This window comes from Eumetopias jubatus, unplaced genomic scaffold (assembly GCF_037043125.1).
Source record: "Eumetopias jubatus isolate StellerSeaLion01/CBP00866 unplaced genomic scaffold, mEumJub1_p1.0 scaffold_3, whole genome shotgun sequence".
Taxonomy (NCBI): Eukaryota; Metazoa; Chordata; class Mammalia; order Carnivora; family Otariidae; genus Eumetopias; species Eumetopias jubatus.
Window position 1 is genome coordinate 71625717 of NW_028274809.1, and position 23339 is coordinate 71649055.

A 23339-nucleotide genomic window follows, 5' to 3' on the forward strand; every position below is an offset into this window, starting at 1 on the left:
TTTCTCTTTGGGATATTGAAAGTGTTCTGGAATTAAATAGTTTCTCAACATTGTGAATATAAAACCACTGAATTGTACACTTTAAAATGATGAATTTTATGTTATGTGTATTTTATCTCAATTAAAAAAATACATTGTGATTTCTAGCATTATATTTTGGGGAGGAATACCTGAAATAGGTAGAGTACTGCTTTGGATATTCCACATCTTTTCTTTGAAATAAAGTTATGTGTGACATACTTGAACCCTGTTTAGCTGCCAAAATGCTCTTAAGTTCTATGCCATTGGCCAGTCTCTGAGGAATGTTAAAGAAATAGTTGTTCAAAACTGATTACTTTGTTTATTTGGTGGAATCTTTTTGACAACTCAGTAGAATGAATTTCCTCAGGTTTCAGTAAGCTTTCTTCCTTCAAAAAAATGATTTAACTTTATGAGTACTGTGAATAGTATAAATCAACAAAAGCTGCATATGGCGGTCATTTCTTTGCATTGATTATCAGGAAACTCAAAGCCCTATCTTTGGTCACTCCCATTACAAAAGGTCCTGGGCCTTGTGGCATGCATTTTGAAACTAACCTTATTCTTGGCCTAATGTTATTTTTCTCACTCTCAATTTCTAATTTTAATTTGCATATTATGTACCTAAGTGTATTACTTCATATCTTATTTTAGAACAGGACAGACTATAAAAATACACAAGAAGGGTCCCGGGGTGGCTCAGTCGGTTAAGCGTCTGCCTTTGGCTCAGGTCACCATCTCAAGGTCCTGGGACCGAGCCCCGTGTTGGACTCCCTGCTCAGCGGGGAGCCGGCTTCTCCCTCTCCTCCCCACTCACTCTTGATCTCTGTTGCTATCTCTGTCTCTCACTCTCTGAAATAAATGATCTTTTAAAAAAATAAATAAAATAGAATAAAAATACACAAGGAATTGGGGCATCTGAGTGGCACAGTCAGTTGAGCGTCCGACTCTTGGTTTAGTTCAGGTCGTGATCTCTGGGTTGTGAGACAGAGCCCTGTGCGGGGCTCCGAGCTCAGCACGGAGTCTACTTGGACTCTCTCTGGCCCTCCCCACTGCATGCATGTGCAAGCACTGCACATGCGTGCACGCTCTCTCTCTCTCAAATAAATAAATAAATCTAAAAAAATACACAAGGAATACAGAGTCTTAGAGGGAGAAAAAAGCTTAAAATGCAAATGTGTTTGAGTAACATACCTAAATTAATTTACACTAATATGTAATTATTCACCTGTCTTTATAACTTTCAGATTTTTACTTTAAAATATTTTATTTATTTATTTGACAGAGAGAGAGAGAGAGCACAAGTGGACAGAGCGGCAGGCAGAGGGAGAGGGGGAGCAGGCTCTCCGCTGAGCAGGGAGCACGATGCGGGGCTCGATCCCAGGATCCTGGGATCATGACCTGAGCTGAAGGCAGACGCTTAACGACTGAGCCACCCAGGCGCCCCTATAACTTTCAGATTTTTTTATAACTAATTCTTTTTATTTTAAGTTCTTATTTAAATTCCAGTTAGGTAATATACAGTGTTATATTAGTTTCAGTACGATATAGTGATTCGACACTTCCATACAATACCCGGTGTTCATCATATCAAGTGCACTCCTTAATCCCCATCACCTGTTATAACTAATTCTTAACTTTTTTAAGGAGGCTAGGGAACATTGCAGAAAGTAATTAATAAGCAGAGAGAAGGGAACTCTGGAAATGATGAAGATTTGTGTAAATAATTGATATGTGAATTGCTTGCTGTTTTGAGTAGAGTGATGAGTTATAGAAGAGACAGTGCTGGAAATCCAAAAGTGGAAATGGGTCAGTACAGAGGAGGGAAAAGGGAAAGTACAGTGGAGATGTTTTTAAAAATCGCTGGCTTTACTCTTTATCTAATGTTGATCCTATTTAAGCCCCAGTGTGCTTAATCAAATAAAAGCTGTGTATGGCATTATTCTTACACTGTGCAGCTGCATGTGTATAGCTTAGAAGGACATTGCTGTCACATCATAAAATACATCAACATTGCTTTGCATAATCTTTTTAACATGACAGCCTCTATTATAAAATAATACTATTTCTAAGGGATTTTTAACTTAATTATGTATATATTTTCCCCCTATGATTTTCAGTATAGTTTCCATATAACCCTTAAATTAATTACATGTCTTATATTTATTATCTTTGCATTTCTAGCAGCAAGAACAGATTTATGCATTTATTAAATGCTTAGTAATCATTGATTTTGCTTCTGTAATTTTCCCCATCATCATTCTTTTTTTTCTCTAGATCATCTCATCAGCATATATACATGCTGTACTGTTCCCTCATTTTAATACAAAAATATTTCAAGACCCCATATCCCCTTTGAGCTACAGTACCATTTCTGTACAGTCCTTTATAGCAAAACTCATTCAAAGAGTTGTCCATATATGCCACTTCTACATTCTCATCACACTTTCTCTGCTTTACTTAGCCTATTCATGCCTTTGTCTTAACCATTCCACTGAGAACCATCTTGTCATGGGCACCAGTGAATTTACCTCACTAAATCCAATGGCCATTTCTTAGCCCTCAGGTTAAGTGTTGTCCAGCAGCATTTGTCACAGTTGATCATGTCATCTCTCCTGAAGCTTTTTACTTGGGTACTTAACTTTGTCAAAGCCAAATTCTTGATTTCTTAATACTCTCACCACCACCACCACCAAAGCTATTCCTACCCCAGTGTCCTCCATCTCAGTGTTTGGCAGCATTATTCACCCAATTGATCTGACCGAAACTTTGGAGTCATTCTTGATACTTTTTCTCTTAGTTCATCAGCAAGCAAATATCCAACCACCTGTACCATCGACATGGCTATCATGATAGTCCCCTCATTTCCACCTGAATTACTACAGTTCTCTAAACTGGTCTCTCTGTTTTGGTTAATCTCTTCCTCTCCTATTCCCAAGATTATTCTGTATACAGTAACTAGGGTGTTTGTTTTTTTGTTTTTTGATCAGATCACATCACTGTCTTAGTGAAAGCATCCCATATGGCTCTCAGCACACCTGGAATAATATCCAAAGTATTACTGTTGCTTTCCAGGTCCTCTGTGATCTGTGCCTAGCTCTCCTACTACTGACTTCTAACTTACTGTGCACCAGCACTGTGCCTTCTTGTCATTTTTTGAAAACACCTAAGCCTTTCCACCTCAGGACCTTGGTACTTGGTATTCTCTCTACCTGGAGCATTTGTTCTTACTTCAGTCTGATCTCTGGGCAGCAGTCTTTTCAGGGAGGCCTTTCTTGCCATCACTCCCATCTCCTTACCCTTCATTGTAGTACTTGTCACTATGAGAAAGGATATAATTTTTGTACTTTTTGTTGTTTTGAAGGTCTCCACAATTTCTGCATGGGTTCCATGAAGACAGAGACTTTGTATTTTTCCCTGCCATATTTCCAGGTCTAGCACAGTGCCTGCCACATAGAAAACTCCTGATAAATAGTTACTGAATGGATGAACAAATGAATCCCTTGATTTGATAAATATTTTAATGTGTGTATTAGTAAAAGAAAAATTTAAGATTTGGTTTGTGATTTATATAAGATTTTTTCTTTTTTTAAAAGATTTTATTTATTAAGAGAGAGAGCGAGAGACAACACAAGCAGGGGGAGGGGCAGAGGGAGAAGCAGGCTTCTGCTGAGCAGGGAGCCAGATGTGGGACTCGATCCCAGGACCTCAGGATCAAGCGAGCCAAAGGCAGACGCTTAACGACTGAGCCACCCAGGCACCCCTATATAAGATTTTCACTTCTTAATTTTTTTACTATTGTGGTAAAATATACATAACATTAAATTTAACATTTTAACCACTTTTAAGTATACAGTTCAGTGGTATTAAGTACGTTTACATTGTTGTACAGCCATCACCATCTTCAGAACTTTTTCATCTTCCAAAATCGAAAATCTGTACCCATTAATCAATAAATTCCCATTCTCCCCTTCTCCAGCCCCTGGCAAATCACCATTGTACTTACTGTTTTATGAATTTGACTATTCATGTACCTCTCATATAAGTACCTCACATCACAATATGTTAAGGATCATATTGCATTTGTTCTATTGTGACTGGCTGTCTTAGTCCTGTTTGGATAACTATAACAAAATAGATCTGGTGGCTTATGAATAATAGAAACTCATTTCTCACAGTTTTGGAGGCTGGGAAGTCCAAGATCAAGGTGTGGACAGATTTGGTGTGTGGTTACAGCCTGCTTCCTGGTTCACAGATGGCTGTCTTTTTTGCTATAACTTCACATGGTGGAAGGGACAAAGAAGTTCTCTGGGGTCTCTTATTTTATAAGGGCACAAATTCCATTCAGGAGGGTTCTGCTCTCATGACCCAATCACCCCCCCAAATCCCCATCACGTTGGGGATTTCAACATATGAATTATGGAGGTGCGGCGGTGGACATAACAATTCAGTCTGTAGCACTGGTTTATTTCATTTAGTGTAGTGTCTTTAAGATTCATCCAGATTTCCAGATTGTTGCTGTTAAATGTTTGTAAGTTGCATTTTTTTTTCACTAAGTACATAGCAATTAATTATATCAATGCCTTACACCTCTCTTTCATCTGTGTACCTCTAAAATTTTATAAGCATAATTAACTAAACTTCACAACCTCAGTGTAAAGTAGGTAATTATGGTATGGCAAACTGAAGTTCTAAGAGATTGCCTAAGGTATATAATGAATATATGCCAAAATTCTGAATGAGGACCAGGTTATGTAATTTATTATTGAAAATGTTAGACCAGATTTCTTGTTTATGATGAAATCATTCAAGGGTTCTAAAAATATATATATATACCAGTAATATTTATAAAGTCTCTTAATATTCATGGCAAAGTTCTTTTAATAGAAGAGAAGAAAATATATATTATCTGAAACCTAGTTTTTTTTATTAGTGATGGCAAGTTTAGCTATTTGGATCTTTTTTTTTTTTTTTTTGCCTTTTCCTTGTTACATTGCTTTACTGCCTCATGAGTCCTCATAGCCATAGTGTGAATTGGATATTTGAAGGCTTGGATTGGAATAATTTCATTTCAGTCTCTTTAGCTATGAGACATGAAACCCTTAAAGAACTGTGAGCTTTTGTGTTTGTCTTAATTGTTGGCTTGTTCAAGTGAGGGTTTTTTGTTTTTCTGTTTTTTTTTTTTAAGGCAGTCTTGTAAGTGGCAAATAATTGATAAGACTAAGATGGACTCTGATTTTGATAAAAACTAAAATTTCCCCATCATTATATTCTGATAATGTGTTTAAGTTAGTTAATGGTAATTCCTGAAGGCTTTACCTCTTTGTGTTACTACAATTTGAGTTGAATTTCCTAAAGAACTTAGAGAAATAAAAGTATAGCCAAAACAGCATATAATTTTTCTCAAATGAAGCTCTTCATTATATTACTTCACCCAAGTGATTAGTTCATTTTTGGATATTGTGTATATATTAACCTCAAGAATGTTTCAACACTGGTTAGCAGTGCTACCCACTTTTTTCCTCTACTGGATGACCATTTATGGCTTTAAAGCAGAAACCTACGAACCAGTGAGTAAAGATTTTGAGAAGTGCTAATTAGTGTTGAAAGAATAGGGTGGTAAAGTTGGGGAAACCATGCAGCTTATATATATTTAAATTTTTTTAAAGATGGTTCACAAAATCTAATAGCTGGTTGTGCTGTGTTTACATGGTTTTTATTATCAGCAAAATTACGAAGTTACCATCTAAACTGTAGCTAAACTTCATGTAATAAGACTTATGTTAGTTGCTTAAAAATTTTGTGAGTTAACCTTTGGGAATTATAACTTTTCTAGAGGTTTCAGTCATACATAACAAGAAGGACAAGCATTTCAAATGAGGAATATGATTCATTTTGAGGGGATGATGGTTTTTTATAGTAAGGATAGTGAAATTATTGATACATTTTAGTAATTTATGGAAATGTAATTTGTTTTATAAGAAATGTGAAATCATTGACCATACAAGAAGTGCTTTTTAAATGATCTCTGTTTATATTTGGTCTTACCTGAAGTAGTAGTATGGACAGTGAGTTGTTTAGTTGAAGAGAGTATTAAGAAGCTTGGAGAGGGTGACAAAAAGTTAGATCCTGGTAATTCATTTCTTTAAGGCTTTAAAGAGATTATACATGCTTTTTTTGTTTTTGCTTTTGGTTTTGTTTAGCACTTAAGGGAGCTCTCTTAAGGGAAATCTCACTTTAGGTTGTAATATGACAAAGTTAGAGGTTTTATTTTTTTTTAATTTGTTATTCTTTTTTTTAAGATTTATTTATTTATTTGGGGGAGAGAGAGAGAGAGAGAGAAAGCAAGCAGGGGTAGGGGCAGAGGGAGAGAATCTCGCAGATTCCCCGCTGAGCATAGAGCCTGACCCAGGACCCAATCCCAGGATCCTGGGATCATGACCTGAGCTGAAATCAAGAGTTGGACACTTAACTGACCGTGCCACCCAGGCGCCCCAAGTTAGAGGTTTTAAAATGAGAAACTGTCATTTGCTTTTTCCTAGACTTCTGTCAGTAGGCTATAGAGTCATCACTTTCTAACTTCCTGAGTTTCTCTAGGGTAGATAGTGGGCTCCTGATTATTTCTAACAGCGGGTATTGGATTAATCAACAGCAGGTTTTGAATTAGAGGCCTACTTACCCTACCAGAAAGCCTGATGAGGTCTTCAAAACCAAATAGTGGCAGCATATAGAACCTAGGCATTGATGATCTTGCTTTTTTGATAAAAAAATTGTAAACAGTCAAAATAAAAATTGATGACTTTGAATTGGTGAATCTGTAGAACTGTTTCTTTCATTTCTGTAAGTTGTATGAACACCTTACTTCAGGGAGTCAGTTGTCTATTTTAAGGTAGGAGGTTCCATCCTTTTTATTAATTTCACTGTATTTTAGCATGGTTTAATGTGAGGTTGCTGGAATAATTGGAACTACTGCCTCACATTCTCTGTGAACATTAAGGAAAGAAGCACATCAGATATTTTACTACATATCCTGCTTAGACACAGTTGAAACTGAGGGCAGGAGGCATTCAGTGAGTACGATGCACCAAAAATACTGCTTGGAATTGGAACCCATATCTATTAACGCTGCCTGTTTTCCTTTCTTTTTCTACCTTGGATATCTTCCCCCATGAAATCAGGAAAACAACTTTTAGCCAGGATACCAGTGTTTGTACAGGTCAGGAAATGATTTCTATTGCTTTATTTGCATGTAAAGTAAGTATCTAAATTGATTGGTGCCTATCCAACTTGAAAGAGCTGCTTAACAAAGCTTTTTAAATTGTGTATAATGTCTTCTATTTCTATACTCACTTTAGACTGAGATAGCAGGGTTTTTTCATATATGCCATATTACATGCCTAGTTAAAACTTTTGTCTTGCTATTAAAGCTTGCTCATCTTTTCTTCTTAAAACATAATAAGAAAGGGAAAACAATTGATAGCAAAAGAGACCTGTAAGAATCAGGACTATCAAAGTTGTTAATAAAATAAATTTCTTTTTTTTTCTATGTTCTATTGAGGTTTTAGTCATAATGGTACATGTTCTATCCAGCTGAAGTAAAGCAAATTGAAACTTTTATTTTTTTTTTAAGATTTATTTATTTCTTTGAGAGAGACAAGAGCCTGTGTGAGTGGGGGGAGGGGCAAAGGGAGAGAATCTTTAAGCAGACTTCTGCAGAGCTCCGAGCCTGATTCAGGGCTCTATCTCATGACCTATGAGGTCCTGACCTGAGGTGAAACCAAGAGTCCAACACTCAACTGACTGAGCCACTCACGAGCCCCTAAGGCAAACTGAAACTTTTATTTTTTTTTTTAAATATTTTATTTATTTATTTGAGAGAGAGAGAGCATGAGAGATAGCATGAGAAGGAAGAGGGTCAGAGGGAGAAGCAGACTCACTGCTGAGCAGGGAGCCCGATGCGGGACTCGATCCCGGGACTCCAGGATCATGACCTGAGCCGAAGGCAGTCGCTTAACCAACTGAGCCACCCAGGCGCCCGCAAACTGAAACTTTTAAATAGCAGGCAATATAAATGAATCAGAAAAGGTTTAGAACTCAGTTCTCTAAAACTGAAGACTGTTTCCCCATATATAAGCCCTGTGATACATTAAGGATGGTAAAAATCAATCTTTTTTTCCCATCAAACATAAACTTGAAAGTTATTCAAAGATAAAAGAATTCCTTCCCAAATTTGGAGCAATTTTTCTGAAATGAACATATCCTACCCAACACAGTTGAGGTTTGTTTTGTTTTGTTTTGTTTTCCCCCACTTCTAAAAAATAGAGAAAAACATTTTCAAATATGTAGGAGAATCATTTACAGTTCAATCCTGGTATGGTGTCAGAATTGCTTAGTTGTTCTAATATGGTAGCCACTATCTACCAGTGGCTATTTAAATCTAAATTAAAAATAATTAAAATTAATTAATGTTTAAAAGTCAGTTGCTTAGTCACAGTAGCCGTATTACAAGTGCTCAATAGCAACATTTGGCTGTGGGCTAGGTGTTGGACAGCTGAGACTGAACATTTCCATCATTGCAGAAAGTTTCACTGCACGGCACTGGATAAAGTGCTTATTCCATTGGTGGTGACCAAAATTTTACCAGTTTCCCCAGTGGTTTCCTAATATTTACAAGTATTTTCTACTTCCCTCCTAAAATAAAAGAAGTATTGCTTATCAGATCCTGTAATTTTTTTTCTATTGAATAATTTATCTAATTAAAAATATTAATGGTCAGGATTTGAAATAGCTAGATGATGGTAGAAGCACGTTTAGAGTTTTAAAAAGTCTTTATTAAACCTTAAAAATGTATGCCAAAATATGTGTAGTTGTGAGTCTTTAGAAAGAGAATGATATAATGTCTGCATTCCAAGACTGCCAATACTGAAACAGCCTAAAGTAGTATATGATTTGTGAGATTATTTTTCTTTCTTTCTTTTTTTTTAAGATTTATCTATTTATTTGAGAGAGAAGAGAGAGAGCATGCACGTGTGTGTGGAGTGAGGGGTGGGAGGGGCAAAGGGAGAGTGAGAGAGAAACTTCCACAGACTCTGCACTCCTATCACATGGCTCGATCCCACCATCCTGAGACCACAACCTGAGCTGAAACCAAGAGTCAGATGCTCAACAATTGTACCACCCAGGTGCCCTTGTGAGATTATTTTTCTTATGTAATAGAAATAGATTTTTTTTTAAAAAAATAGAAATAATTTTTTATTGTATAACCACACCTTGAAAAGTGCAAACACAGCAAAAACATTAAACTGCTATATAAATAAACAATTGAATATTTAATGACTATTTAAATGAATTTTAGAGTTAAGCAGCATACACTTCTGTGTTCAGATTGAGTGAGGTGAGAAAATGTAGGTATTCATTGATTCCTTTGAATCTTTTCAATAAGCTAGGTAGGGATAGATATCCTTACTTTGTGTGTGTTGAGACTTCTATGGTTTATGTTAAAATCAGTTACATAAAGAAAGACTTTCTGTTTTGGGGCAGAAGAAGAGATAAAATATAGTTATATGTTAATTACTGAAAGATTGCTTATATAATTGTATGTCTTGATTTATCTCACAGTTTAACACTGGTAGGTGTTTTCTAAGTATAAATATAGTTGAGATTGTCCCTGTGCATATTTACTGAAATAGTGACTTGTAGAGAAATAGGACATAACCAATGTATTAGTTGAATTATGTTTTCATAAAATGTAATATTACTTTTTATATGTGTAATTTGAATATATTTCCTAGTTTCAAGATGATTTTAAAGAATTACCTTTCCTTGTAAAAGCCACTTAGGATTTTTATGAAAAGTTTTAAGATTTGTCTGGCTTTATCTAGTGTCATTTTAATTTCATGTATTTTTTTCTTATGCATTTGCACGTACCCAGTAAGCCATGTGTAAAAATTGTTACCATGATGAAGGAATGCCTTTACTAGTTTTTTATGCTATTAGCTTTAGAGCTTTAAATATAGTATGCAGTTTTAAGTATAGATTATAGTCTTAATTTCCTTGTATTTTTTTCTAAAAAATAAAAAATAAAATGGAACGTTTATTTTTTTATTCAGTCACAAATATTGTTTGTAACTATTTTAAAAAAACTTTAATACCCTTTTGAATTACAGAGTTTTATAGAAAGTATAATTGCTTCTTTCATAAGACTTTTTGTATTGACATTTTATCATGACAAGATTTTTAGTGTGTTTGTGTGTGTGTGTGTTTGTTTGTTTAAAGTAGAGTCCACATCCAGCATGGGGCTTGGATTCACGATCCTGAAATTAAGAGTCACATGCTCTATTGACTGAGCCAGCCAGGTGCCCCACATGACTGCTTTTTATATTGATTTAAGTTGAGAGCATAATGCTAGGAAGTAGCTCCTTGAAGGCAGGTCTTTGGATACGGAGGGTAATGTGTTTGTTGGCAGAATGGAATGGATGGAAGGTGTGAGATAAAAACGGAACCAAAGAAAACTCAGTTCTCTTGGACAAGTCATGTATACTCTCTAACATCTATTTTTCATGAGTGTATAATAAGTAATATCTCTTTCTTGCTACTTTGAAGGAATTGTTACGGGGATCTGATAAAATAACATACGAAGGCCCATTATGAATATTAAAACACCATAATATTGTTTTATTTTTTAACACAAAACATTTAAAAGCTTATCTTAAATCATGCCTTGTTAATTGAGAAATTTCAAAAAGCTTAGATTTTATAGGGATAAGAACTCTAAGCTCTCTATAGTTTAGGAAATAGTTTAACTTATAACTTTCTTTCAGTTTATAATGTATAGTTCCTTCCCAATGATATTTTCAATCTTTACTCGTTTTGTCACTCTTCATAAGGATGAGTCTAAGCCATTTCTCCTATCAATTGATAATAAATTGATCACATCCTAGCCATAAAATGAGCTGCTAATCTGATCATAGAGAAAAAGTTATCTATAAACAGTACCTGTATCTTGTTTATAGTATATTAAGACACTGTGATTCTCTTATTAGTAAATATTTGAAAACAAAAAGCAACCCAAATGTCCTATAGCTTATTTACTAATATGTTATGTTAACACCCCATCTGATTATAAACAAAACGTAATCTATTATCCTATAATAAATAATGACCCATAAACAACCTGCAAGTGCTTCATGCTTTGTGTCATGCCATTTGTACCTTCCCTGACTTTAGATTGATTTAAGTATGACTTAGGGCATCAAGAAAGACAAAAATTCTAAACAAATGTTTTTGTTTCTGAAATTATTTACTCAGATATGATTCAGCTGAATACTATTTCTGTTTTCCTATTGCAGATTTCTCAACAGTGATGTCACAAGATTGACCACATTGATCACAGTAAGACCAAAATGATAATTAATCTTTTAAGGATGTTTTGTTTTCTCCAGAATGAGAATTGTGTTGGAAAATATTTATAATTTTAAATTGTTATTCTTTCTCTCAACAGGCAATTAAATGTTTACATTTTCTGTGAACCACATTTCATACTTCTAGTTATTTAAATACTAAAAATATTGCTTTAAATGATTTTAAAACATTTAAAATGAAAATTACTTTTAATATATGACTGAAATTACGTGCTTAATATTATTAATATATTTCAGTGTGAATCATAATTGGAACATCCTATTTTTTAAATTTTTGTTTTTATGGGCGCCTTGGCGGCTCAGTTGTTAAGCGTCTGTCTTGGGCTCAGGTCATGATCCCAGGGTCCTGGGATCGAGTCCCACGTTGGGCTTCCTGCTCGGCAGGAGGCCTGCTTCTCCCTCTCCCACTCCCCCTGCTTGTGTTCCTGCTCTCACTCTCTCTGTCAAATAAATAAATAAAATCTTTTAATAAATAAATAAATAAATAAATAAATAAATAAAATTTTTGTTTTTACTAAAATGACAGAATATTTAAGGTGACTCCATATTAAGAAAAAATTTACAAAAATAAAATTACTTGAGGTTGTAATCACTTATTAAGGAAAGACTGTGAAAACAGCCTTGAAAGTATTCTTAAGCTTGCTTAAATTTTTCATTGATATTTAAATGATTTATAGAGAGTCTTCCAAATATGGAGAGTTGTTGAAAAGAGATAGTTCTCATAAGTAACTGATACTTTTCCTCTTTAATTTTAAAGTGTTAATTTCTACTATATATAAGGAAATACGTTTCTTAAAGAAAAAAACTTTATCCAAGGCCTTGATCCACTTTATTATAAGATTACTAAGTAGTAAAAATATAGCATTTTTGAAAAATTCTTTTAAATAACAGAGAAGTAAATTTAGAGTAAGTTATTTACTCAATCTGTTTCTTTAATCCTGTTCTAATTGTTCATTAATTATATAAGCAGTAATTATCAGAAATGTAAACTCATGTGTAGATAATCTTTGTATTTATGTTTTAACTTTTTTTTGAAAACTGGTTTATTTTTTTAAGCTTAACATTTTTTTAGAGGCCAAAGAGGACTTTTATTGTATTTTTAAAGGCTTTATCATCATCAAGTATACAGATGTTCAGATGTTTATGGCATATTCATTCCTTTTCCTAAGGGATCACTTCAGCTATTTCTGATATGCAACTCTTTGCTTGTTTGTTTTTTTCTTAATCAGAACTTTATTATTCTGACTGAATAGGTTTACAACAAAATATTAACATATTTCTGTAGTAACCTTCTGTTTATCATTAAGTACTTTACAGTCAAGGAAGTTAACATTACCATTGGATGAAAAAGGTTTTTTAATTTGAAAATGCTGACTCTCACTGTACATTTTAGGGTAATATTAAGAGAGTATGTAATTGCAGTTGTTCTAAATTCAAGAATTTCAGGAAGAGAGGTAGTATCCAATATTATCTGATATAAAATAAGTTTAAGAAATATTCATTTGAGATGTTCATAAGTGACGGATAATAGAAACCCTTACTTTGTAATAATATCAGGGCTCTGAGGCCTTCTCCAGCCTCTTGAATCAAGAAAAGAGGGTAGATTTCAACACTGATTCCCTTTGAGGGGACTGTGGAGTGAGTAGTTCAAGTGTTGACCATGGGGCAGAAATAAAGTGAGGCCAGGGAAGGGGTGATACGTTCAGCGAAAATGGAGAGGTTAAGGGACTAGTCAGAAGTAGATAAGCTGATGAAATGAGATGATAAAGTACTAAGTAAAAGAGTAGAATATTGTGGCTGGGGTGGGAAAGGATATTATAGATTGTTTCAGAGCTGAAGCTGTAATGAGTTTTTGTATATTATATAATATACATCTTTTATAGTTTTTCCTTAGAAATTTTCAGAACTCGGGAGAATTTCTATTTTTCCCAAGTTATAATCCACAGAAATGTTCAAATCTTCTCACTGATCTTCCATCTTCCTGGCCATCATCAATTCCCTTGAAGTATATACATCCTCAGTTTAATCTTATTAAAGCATTCCTTTGACTGTTTCGCTTCTCTACTTGAAGATGTTTAGTGACTTCCCATTTCCTCCAAGATCAAATCTAGATATTCTAACTTGGTATTCAAGCTCCTCCTCAATTTGTAATACATTTCCCAGCCAAATATTCTATTGTTCAAGAAGAATCCTACGCTCTACCCAATGGGGACTATAAACTCCACATTGAAAATTCATTTTGGCTCTGTACTTACCTTCATGTCATTCCCTTTCCCTAGAATATTCTTTTTTGTTTAAGATTTTATTTTTAAGTAATCTCTACACCAAACATGGGGCTTGAACTCAAAACCCCAAGATTAATAGTTAAATGCTCTACCGGCTGAGTCAATCAGGCGCCCCTCCCTAGAGTATCCTTTTTCCATTTTAGGCTCTTAGTTTTTTCTGATGAACTCAGACCTCTCCTCTAATACCCTGTCCACATGTAATCAACTCTTTGAGGCTTTCCCTAAGCATCCTAATTGAAAGTGATTCTCTCTACCTAGTAGTTTGGTAATACTTTGTTAATACTTAAATTTTATTATTCCTATGTTACTGATAACATATATTCAGCCTTGTATTTTACGTATTTTAATATATATTTTCCACTGTGCTAAGCAAATGAGTATTCAGCCAATGTTTGCTGGTAATCATAAATACCCCAGAAAGAGCTAAATTAATTAGTGTCTTTAGTTTTCCTATATTAAATTTGAAATAAGAATATTAATGCCTGAATATCCAAAAGTGAACCATGGGAAGCAAGGTGGATGGGAAAGAATGTAGGTTTAAGAACTAGAGAGAGCTTGGGGGCTTCTGGTGTCTCAGTTGGTTAAGCATCTGAGTCTTGATTTTAGCTCTGGTATTGATCTCAGGGTCATGAAATCCAGCCCCTCTTCAGGCTCCATGCTCAGCAGGGAGTCTGCTCAAGATTCTCTCTTTCTCCCTCTGCCTCTCCCCTCCTCACTCTTTCTCTAAAATAAATAAATAAATCTTTTTTTTTAAGGAACTAGAGAAAGTTCAAGTATTGATGCCACTTATACCAGGTATGTGACCTTCAGCAAGTCAGCCTCTTTGTGCCTCAGTATCTTCACCTGTAAAGTGATGTTACACACATTTAAAAAGGACTGCTATGCAAGATTTAAATGTAATGTTTGTTAACTTTCTTCCCTCTTACTTAACTTTATATATGATTCCTTTACACATACATGAAGGGGCATGAAATCAGGTGTAAAGATCAGGGATATACTGCAAACATCCAAATTTACCTTACTCATACATTGTGGCCCTTTGGTCTATAAGTTTCAGTAAATAAATTTCTACTTTCCATATTACATATATTATGATAACTTAATTGACATATGAATTCCAGCCAGGAGGCTGATTAGATCTTTTGATATGTTGTGCTTTTATTTAGAGAAAAAGACCTCACTAGAATACTAACATCTTAAAAGGCTAGAATGCACTTTAAAATGGTTCAGGTTGTGCTACATTCCCCTTATACAACAGATGAGAAAACCAAGGTCCAGAGAGTTTGAAGGGAGGCAATATGTGTAATGGTTAAGAAGATGAACTGAGGTCAAAAAACCTTTGTTTACGTGTTGTGATCTTGATCCAATTACGTAGTCTAAGATCCATTTTTTTCCTCTCTAAAGCAGAGATAATATTTATATCTCTAAGAGTGCTGTGAATTTTAATTAACACCAGGCTTATAAAGTATAGCACAGAGGCTGATACATACTAAATTCTTTTGACCCCTCATCATAGTCATATCATCACCTGTAAAGTTCCTTTTCTCAAGTCACATAGTGTGAGATCTTAGCCTAACCTGATTTTGCTTTATTCCACCATAATTTTTAGTATTGTTTTGTGATCACATCTACTTGATTAAATTTCATCATGGGGATGCTGGTGGCTCATTCATTTAAAGCATCTGCTTTTGGCTCAGGTCCATGATCCCTGGGTCCTGGGATTGGGTCCTGGGATCAAACCCTGTGTGTCGGGCGCCCTGCCTAGTGGGGAGCCTGCTTCTCCCTCTCTGTCTCCCTCTCCCCCTGCTTGTGCTCTCTTGCATGCTGTCTCTCTCAAATAAATAAATAAAACCCTTAAGAAATAAATAAATAAATAAATAAATAAATAAAATAAAAATCTCTAGACAGCATTTATAGGCATAAAATAAAATAACATAGATTTTTTTTCCTTCTCAAATCTTTCCAGGTTCTTTGTCTTTGAGAGTATTCATGCAGTTTCACTTACAGGCAATTTTGTTAATACGTGATTTCATTAATACATTAGCTATATTTTTAAATATTCTGATTTATCCTTTTACTACATATTTTAATAATCTGCTACAAAGCAACTTTTAAAATAAAATGGCCTTTTCTGGTTTTGCTTTGTTTTTTGTTTTTAAAGAGAGAGAGGGAGATCACTCCCACCTGTGTGTGAGTAGGGGGAGGGGCAGAGGGACAGGGAGAGAGAATCTTAAGCAGGCTCCATGCCCAGTGTGGAGCCTGATGAGGGCTGATCTTACAACCCTGAGATTGTGACCTGAGCTGAAATCAAGAGTTGGATGCTTAACCGACTGAGCCACCCAGGCACCCCAAGACTTCTGTTTTTGTTAATATTCCTTTTTCCCTTTGTACTTTTATAATAAATTTCACTTAAATTTTTTAGAGACTAATCTCTACCAACAGAAATATTTCATTTAAAAGTTGAAATTTAGGGGTGCCTGGGTGGCTCAGTTGGTTAAGCGGCTGCCTTCAGCTCGGGTCATGATCTCAGGGTCCTGGGATCGAGTCCTGCATCGTGTTCCCTGCTCCATGGGAAGCCTGTTTCTCCCTCTCCCTCTGCCACTCCCCCTGCTTTTGCTCTCCCACTCTCTCTCTGTCAAATAAGTAAAATAAATCTTAAAAAATAAATAAAAATTGAAGTTTAGAAGGAATTATTAGATATTTTACAATGTACACACTACTAGAAATATTGGCAGTAGATAGCAAATTTAAAATGTCAGCTATCTACCACAGATAAGATATAACCAAGTGTCATAGTGACTGGAAGTTGTCCCTTAATGTTGATTTTCCCTGTCTACTAATATTTTCCTAGCACGTCAATACCTGGAATAAATATTTCCCAGCTTCCCTTGCATCTAGATGTGGTCATGGGACTAAGTTTTGGCTAGAGATAAATAAGCAGGACTGTGTACAACTTAAAGGAAGGGTTGCATTCCCTCTTTTTTTTTCCCCTTCTTCCTTGCTGGCTATAATGTGGACATGATAATTGGAAATGAGTGGAAAACCCAAACAAGAATGGGCAAAGCAATAAAAGAGAAAGTCTCTAATATCTTAAGGATGTTACCTTGTCCATGTCTACACTGGTGTCTTCATCTGGACTTCCTTGATATGACAGAGATAAACTTATTTTTTTGTAAGCCACTGGTTTCAGGTTTTCTGTTACTCATGCCTAAAATTAATTCTGACACACCAAAATAATTTGACAAAGAAATTTATGCCATTGTTAAAATGTCTTCAGTTTGTTTATATTTCATTTACTTTTACTAAACTCTGCTGTCACTTTTGATAGCTTGGATTTTAGGAGAAAAATAGGAAAGGGAATGATTCACTGTGTCTAGGAGAGGAAACTAAATAAAATCTTTACAGAGAAGGATGACATCTGGTCTAGAATTTTGAAGTATGAATTAGAAGAAAACATTAATTCCAAAAGATACATGCACCCCTTTGTTAATGCAGCATTATTTATAATAGCCAAGATATGGAAGCAACCTAAGTGTCCATTGATAGATGAATGGTAAAGAAGATGTGGTAAATGTGTAAATATATGTGTATGTACACACACACACACACACACACACACACACACACAGAAGAATATTATGCACCCATAAAAAGGATGAGATCACGCCATTTGTGACAACATGGATAGACCTAGAGGGCATTATTCTAAGTGAAATAAGTCAGATTGAGAAAGACAAATACCATATAATTTCATTCATATGTGTAAAGCACTCATGCGAAAAAATAAAACGAATAAACAAAGAAAAAAGCATAATCAGACCTATAAATACAGAGAACAAACTGATGTTTGCCAGAGGGGAGGGAGATGGGGGGATGGGCAAAATGTGTGAAAGGTGGTAGGAGATACGGGCTTCCAATTATGGAATGAATAAGTCACAGGAATAAAAGGCACAGCATAAGAACTATAGCCAATGATGTTATAATAGTGTTTTATGGTGACAGATGGTAGCTACACTTGTGGTGAGCATAGCATAATGTATAAACTTGTTGAATCACTATGTTGTACACCTAAAACTAATATAATATTTTGTGTCAACTATGCTCAAATAAAAACAGTTTTTTTTTTAAAGGAAGAGAATCCAGAAAGAGGAAATAGGCATATAGATTTGGAAAGAACATATGTTCCAGGACACGCAAATATTTTGGTCCAATACTGTTGAAATATAAAATTTGAGGAAGTAAATGAGCCTAAAGTTTAGATCTTGTAGGAGTTTACTTACCAAGAAGTTTGGTAAGTGCCAGGTACCTAGCAAAGAGTTCTTTTAATATTATGTATATTTTTTCTTTTTATTCTTATTTTTTCATGGTTTTTCCATTAAATATTCTAAAAATAAATATATTTTCTATATGTTGAGAAAGGAAGAACAAAACTAATATTTATTTATTCACTGTTTTTTAAGATGGTAGGTGCTTTCTATTTGAGCCTTTATTACAGTTTACAGATGACTGAACTGAGACTCAGAAAGGTCAAGTGTCTTTCCTAGTGTGTTCAATTGATAGATAAGTGGTTATTTGCAAAGTAGAGAAATTAGCCATTTCCAGAAGTCTACCATGTATTAACTGACCTTTATTTTTCTACTTTTTAAATATCAAAAGCAGATGTATATATTTGGATAAAAGACCCTACCCCCTTAATGCATCTCCAGCAAAAGTTGCACCATTATACCATTAATGGAGCTAAAAGCATGCATGGTGTTCTGGGTGAGTGACTGCAGATATAAATGATACTATGCTGCAGAGACCCAACTAAACTTCTTTGAACAAGTGAAAGTGTACTACAAGGCTCATTTGGTTTAAAAATTAGTTCTTACCTAAAAATTCTAAATGAGCTACTGTTCAATAAATATGCCTAAAAAAAGAAAAAGACAGTTATCTTAACATAGTCTAGAAATAAATTATAGAAGCATGAGAGAATATAAAGGAAAAAAGTTTTCTACTTTGGTGTTTTTTTGCTGTAGTGAGTCTAGCAGGTACCTAGACTAGGTAAATGTTTTCTGAATTAAAGTGACTTGAAATTTTATTTTGTTAGTACATCATTCTCTTCTCTCACACTTTCTAGAACACCAATGCAGACTTCCAGATGTTAGTCAGGGAGTAGAAAAGATACAAATATAATCTGCAAAAACTGTTCCAGAGATGAGAGGAAGATTGTTATAGACTGAGTTATGGAATTACGAAGTTTGATTATTATTTTGCTATAAATATACAAAGGAAAAACTGTAGAAGAGGAAAGGTTTTGATAAAAATGGAAAATTCTTATTGTATAACATCAAAAAAGCACCTAAGTTAGCATGTCATAGATGTTAAAAAAAAAATGTTTAACTAGGGGCACCTTGATGGCTTATTTGTTGAGTCTGACTCTGTTCTGGCTTGGGTTATGATCTCAGGGTTGTGGGATCAAGCCCTGTGTCAGGCTCCACACTCAGCACAGAGTCTGCTTGGGATTCTCTCCCTTTTTCTTCCTCTCCTCATGTGCTCTCTCTCTCTCAAATAGATAAATCTTTTTTAAGTTTAATACAAATATTACTGATTCTGTTTTATGTGAATGCTTTTTTGCAAGCACACATTTTAAAAATATTACATCAATAGGTATATTTCCATCATAATATAAGAGTGCAAGTAAACTTTTCCATATGCAAAGTATGCCATCTATTTTATGAATATCATATCTAGTGTTTACAATCTTATTCTCCAATTTGCTTTTGTCTGAGGAAAAACTACTTACCTTTCATTCATAAAATTCTTTTTATTACCCCTATTACTAAATATTTCTGGGTGTCTTTTTTTTTTTACTCTAGTTCTTCCATATTTTTAGTGTCAAACTTATAGAAATGAAATTTTAGAAAACTTGCACAGGTGACAGTAAACTCAAATGTCACAGCTCCCCTCAAACGATACCTCTTCCATAAAACCTCTGGATTCCCTTGCAGTTGGAATTAAGATTCCCATCATTTCTGCCTTTCTCATATTTGTTATATCTCTCATAGCATTGTTCTTCAACGCTGCCTTGGACCTGAGTATGTAGATATATTCTCTGTGGAGAGTGGGTGTGCTACAATAATTTACAAATGTTAATATAAAAGAAATTAATACAGACATATTCTTTTATCACCTGGGATGCTTACCTTATAACCAATTACTACTGTGTACTTTCAGGACTATGATTGTGTTTAATTATGTCAGTCTAATAAGAAAATAACAAAAATAGATTTGACATGTACAAGTGGCTCATCTGTACCAAGTGAAGGCCAGATGACATCAGAGGGAACTAAATTAAAGCTTTGTAGTAGTTTGAGTAGAAAGAAATGGTGGCAGTATTAAATTGTTCAGGGAACACTAGATTATTAGATAAGCACGCCAAACTCAAATGTAACTGGAAAATAATGGGGAAGTTAGCAATCAGTACCATATTCCATCATGTTGAGTACAATGATTTCATTTTAGCAAAAACATCATATGGTAACAATTTGAAATCTGTTAGTTTTGTGACTTTGGGGAGGAGGGTGAGAGATGGAGAAAGCATGTGCAAATGGGGTGGGGGGATGGGCAGAGACAGAGGGAGAGAGAGAGAATCTTAAGTAGGCTCCATGCCCAGTGTGGACTGGACCCTGACTGGTTGCTCAGTCTCATGACCCTGAGGTCATGACATGAGCCAAAATCAAGAGTTGGATGCTTAACCAACTGGGCCACCCAGGCATCCCTAGTTTGGTAGTTTTTATGTGCATACTTTATAAATTTGTTTTGGTAGTATGTTGAATCAGATCTAATAGCAGGAAGAGTTTATCCTTATCCATAGTTTTAGTTTTCTATGTATTTTGGTAACATAATTTAATTTCAATCTACCCATATGTTCAGAAGATATTTTTTCTCTATTTGTAAGGGTCTATACATACGTTTCAGAAACATTCTTATAAAGCTCTTACCTGCCTTATGAGATGAGTTGTGTGTTTGGCTCCTTCACCTGTTAGACTTTAAAGTCCTTAACCATCTAATAAAGGCATAGATTATGTTTTATTCATTCTTGCAATTCCCTTAGAGTCTGTTAGAATGCTTTGTATCCAGTAGTGGCACAGCAGAAATTTATTCAATAAACTGTCTGGTGCTGGTGTGTCTCTTAGTATGATAATGTCAGGATGAACCAGAACGGATAAATACATAGAAAACATACAGAGAATATATAATTTAACGATTTGAAATTCATACAGGTTAGTAAATTCTTTTTTTAAATTAAATATCCCCTAGGGTTTTGATCACTTACCATGTTGTATGAATTACTTGGAATTGATAAAGGATCAGTAGGTTGGTAGGGGGAAAATGAAAGATCACATGGCAGGCTAGAACTGAATGTGGAGACGTAACCACAGTGCTTCAGGGAGCAAGATGGTGCATGATTGCAAAAATGTAGTTTTATTTTTATTTAGTTAGGGCAGCTTGAGAGCATTGGTTTCCCAAGGAAGAGGAGGCACAAGAGAATGGAATGGAAAGGGAAATGTGAAGTCACTAAAGATGCCATCTTCCACTTCTGGGGTACTGCCTGAAGTCACAGTGCCTAGGGAGTGTTCTCTTTAGCTTAGGTGGAATTAAAATTGGCATAAATTTTAAATCCTCTAGAGTAATATAGTAAGTACATACTCTACTTTCTAAATCTGTTATATTTTTGCATGATGTTGCCACAACATAGAGTTTAGTTATCTTACTAACTTCTTAAATATCTTCCCATTTCCTACTTAAATTGAATTACCTGTTTCCTAAATTTCAAAGCCATTCAAAGTTAGCTTTGTCCTATCTATGTAACTTTCCAACACACAGATTTTTTTCTAGTCAGGACATTCTTTTTTTTTTTTTTTAGAACATTCTTTAAAAAAAAAGATTTATTTATTTTAATGAGAGAAAGAGAGAGAGAGGAGAGAGCACAGGGAGCGAGGGGCAGAGGGGGATGGAGAGAGAGAATCTCAAGCTGACTCCCCTCTGAGCACAGAGCCCAACACAGGGCTCGATCCCATGACCCTGAGATCATGACCTGATCTGAAACCAAGAGTCAGATGCTCAACCTACCAAGCCACCCAAGGGCCCCTAGTCAGGACTTTCTTATAACCAGAACATAGAGTGATGATTTTGTCTGTGTGTCTTTTTCCATACATCATTTCCTTTGCTTGAAGTGTTGTTACCTCTTTATCCAGTGCCAATTTATTCTAAGAATGGTCTTGTAGTCTTTTATGACAACTGTGACCTTAACTGAGCTCCCTTTTCTTCTCAGCATTTTATCTTTATTTCCTATTCACAGACTTTTAAATTTTAGAATCCTTGTTTGCAATTCTGTATGTGAGATTGGTACCTTGCTACCCCACAGCACTAAAATCAACATGTCTAAACTCGAACATATTCTCTTCCAATTTCCCAGAAACCTTTTCCTCTTCGTATGTTTCCTGTTATTGGTCGATGATATCAACATCCACTCAGCCACCCAAGCCAGAAATATTAGTTATCTTTAACTACTTCTTCAAAAATTCCCATCTGGTCTGATATCAGATCACTGCATGCAGTGTAATAATAAGAGCCAATGCTTATGGAGTGCTTGCTGTATGCCAGGTACTAAATAAGAATTTGATTTGTAGTAACTCATTCAATCTTCCTAACAACTTTATTTATCACTCCTGTTTTATGTAAGAAAGACATGTATTTGCTAATGCAAGTACACACCACCACTATGAAGCTGTCCATCCAAATGAAAACAAAAGAAAAATTATTGAATACGATCAAGACTAATTTATAAGAAATAATAAGGATAGAGGGACATATTAAATGATACCAGGAGATAAAATTAGGAAAGTCCATACTGGGAAACTCTAGAAGACAGAAGACCTATTTTCTTCAACTAAAAATATTAATGGCATGGGGATGTGGTGGGAGCAGTTACAGATTAGAAGAGACTTGAGGGACATATCAGCCTATTCTAATGTATATGTCATATTTGAGTCCAAACTCAAACAGTTTAAAAATATTATCTAAGACACAGAAATGTGTATACTAATTCAATATTTAATATTAAGGAATTGTTAGAAAGTATTGGAGCTATGATAGTAGTGTTGGGCTGTTTAGGTAAAAAGCACAGGTCTATACTTAAAGGCATAAGCATCTATGTCAGAGGCTTGAGAAAAAAAAACTGCTTTCACCAATCACTTTTTTTTACTTGGTCTCTGATTAAAGGGGTGACAAAACATTTAGTTCAATACCATTTATTAGACATAAAGTATGATTTGTGATTTTACTAATGCACAATTCTACAGAAAAATTCACTATTATATCATGTTTTCTCAATATTCAGTGTTTGTTTTATAGAAATATGGGTAGTTGAGGGAATAAAAACTAATATTTCTAGAACTTCTGTAAAAACAATGATGATGATAGTCAACAGTTGAGTGCTTAATTATGTACCAGGCACCCTTTCATGAGTTTATTGTTTTAACTTATTTCATCCTCCTAACTTCATGAAGGTGGTATTGTTATTATCCTCATTTTATAGAAGGGAAACAAGCTATAGAGAGGTTAAACAATT

The 23339-nt window shown here is 34.8% G+C and overlaps 1 protein-coding gene across 20 annotated transcripts in view; it reads left to right on the top strand.

Moving 5' to 3' along the window:
- BAZ2B (bromodomain adjacent to zinc finger domain 2B) overlaps positions 1-23339 on the top strand; it is a 381759-nt gene that overhangs the window by 140861 nt on the left and 217559 nt on the right. For all 20 annotated transcript variants that reach the window (XM_088021659.1, XM_088021666.1, XM_088021670.1 and 17 more), the window contains one exon: positions 11367-11409. The gene's annotated coding sequence lies outside the window, so the exon portion shown is untranslated. The remainder of the gene's footprint in view (positions 1-11366; positions 11410-23339) is intronic.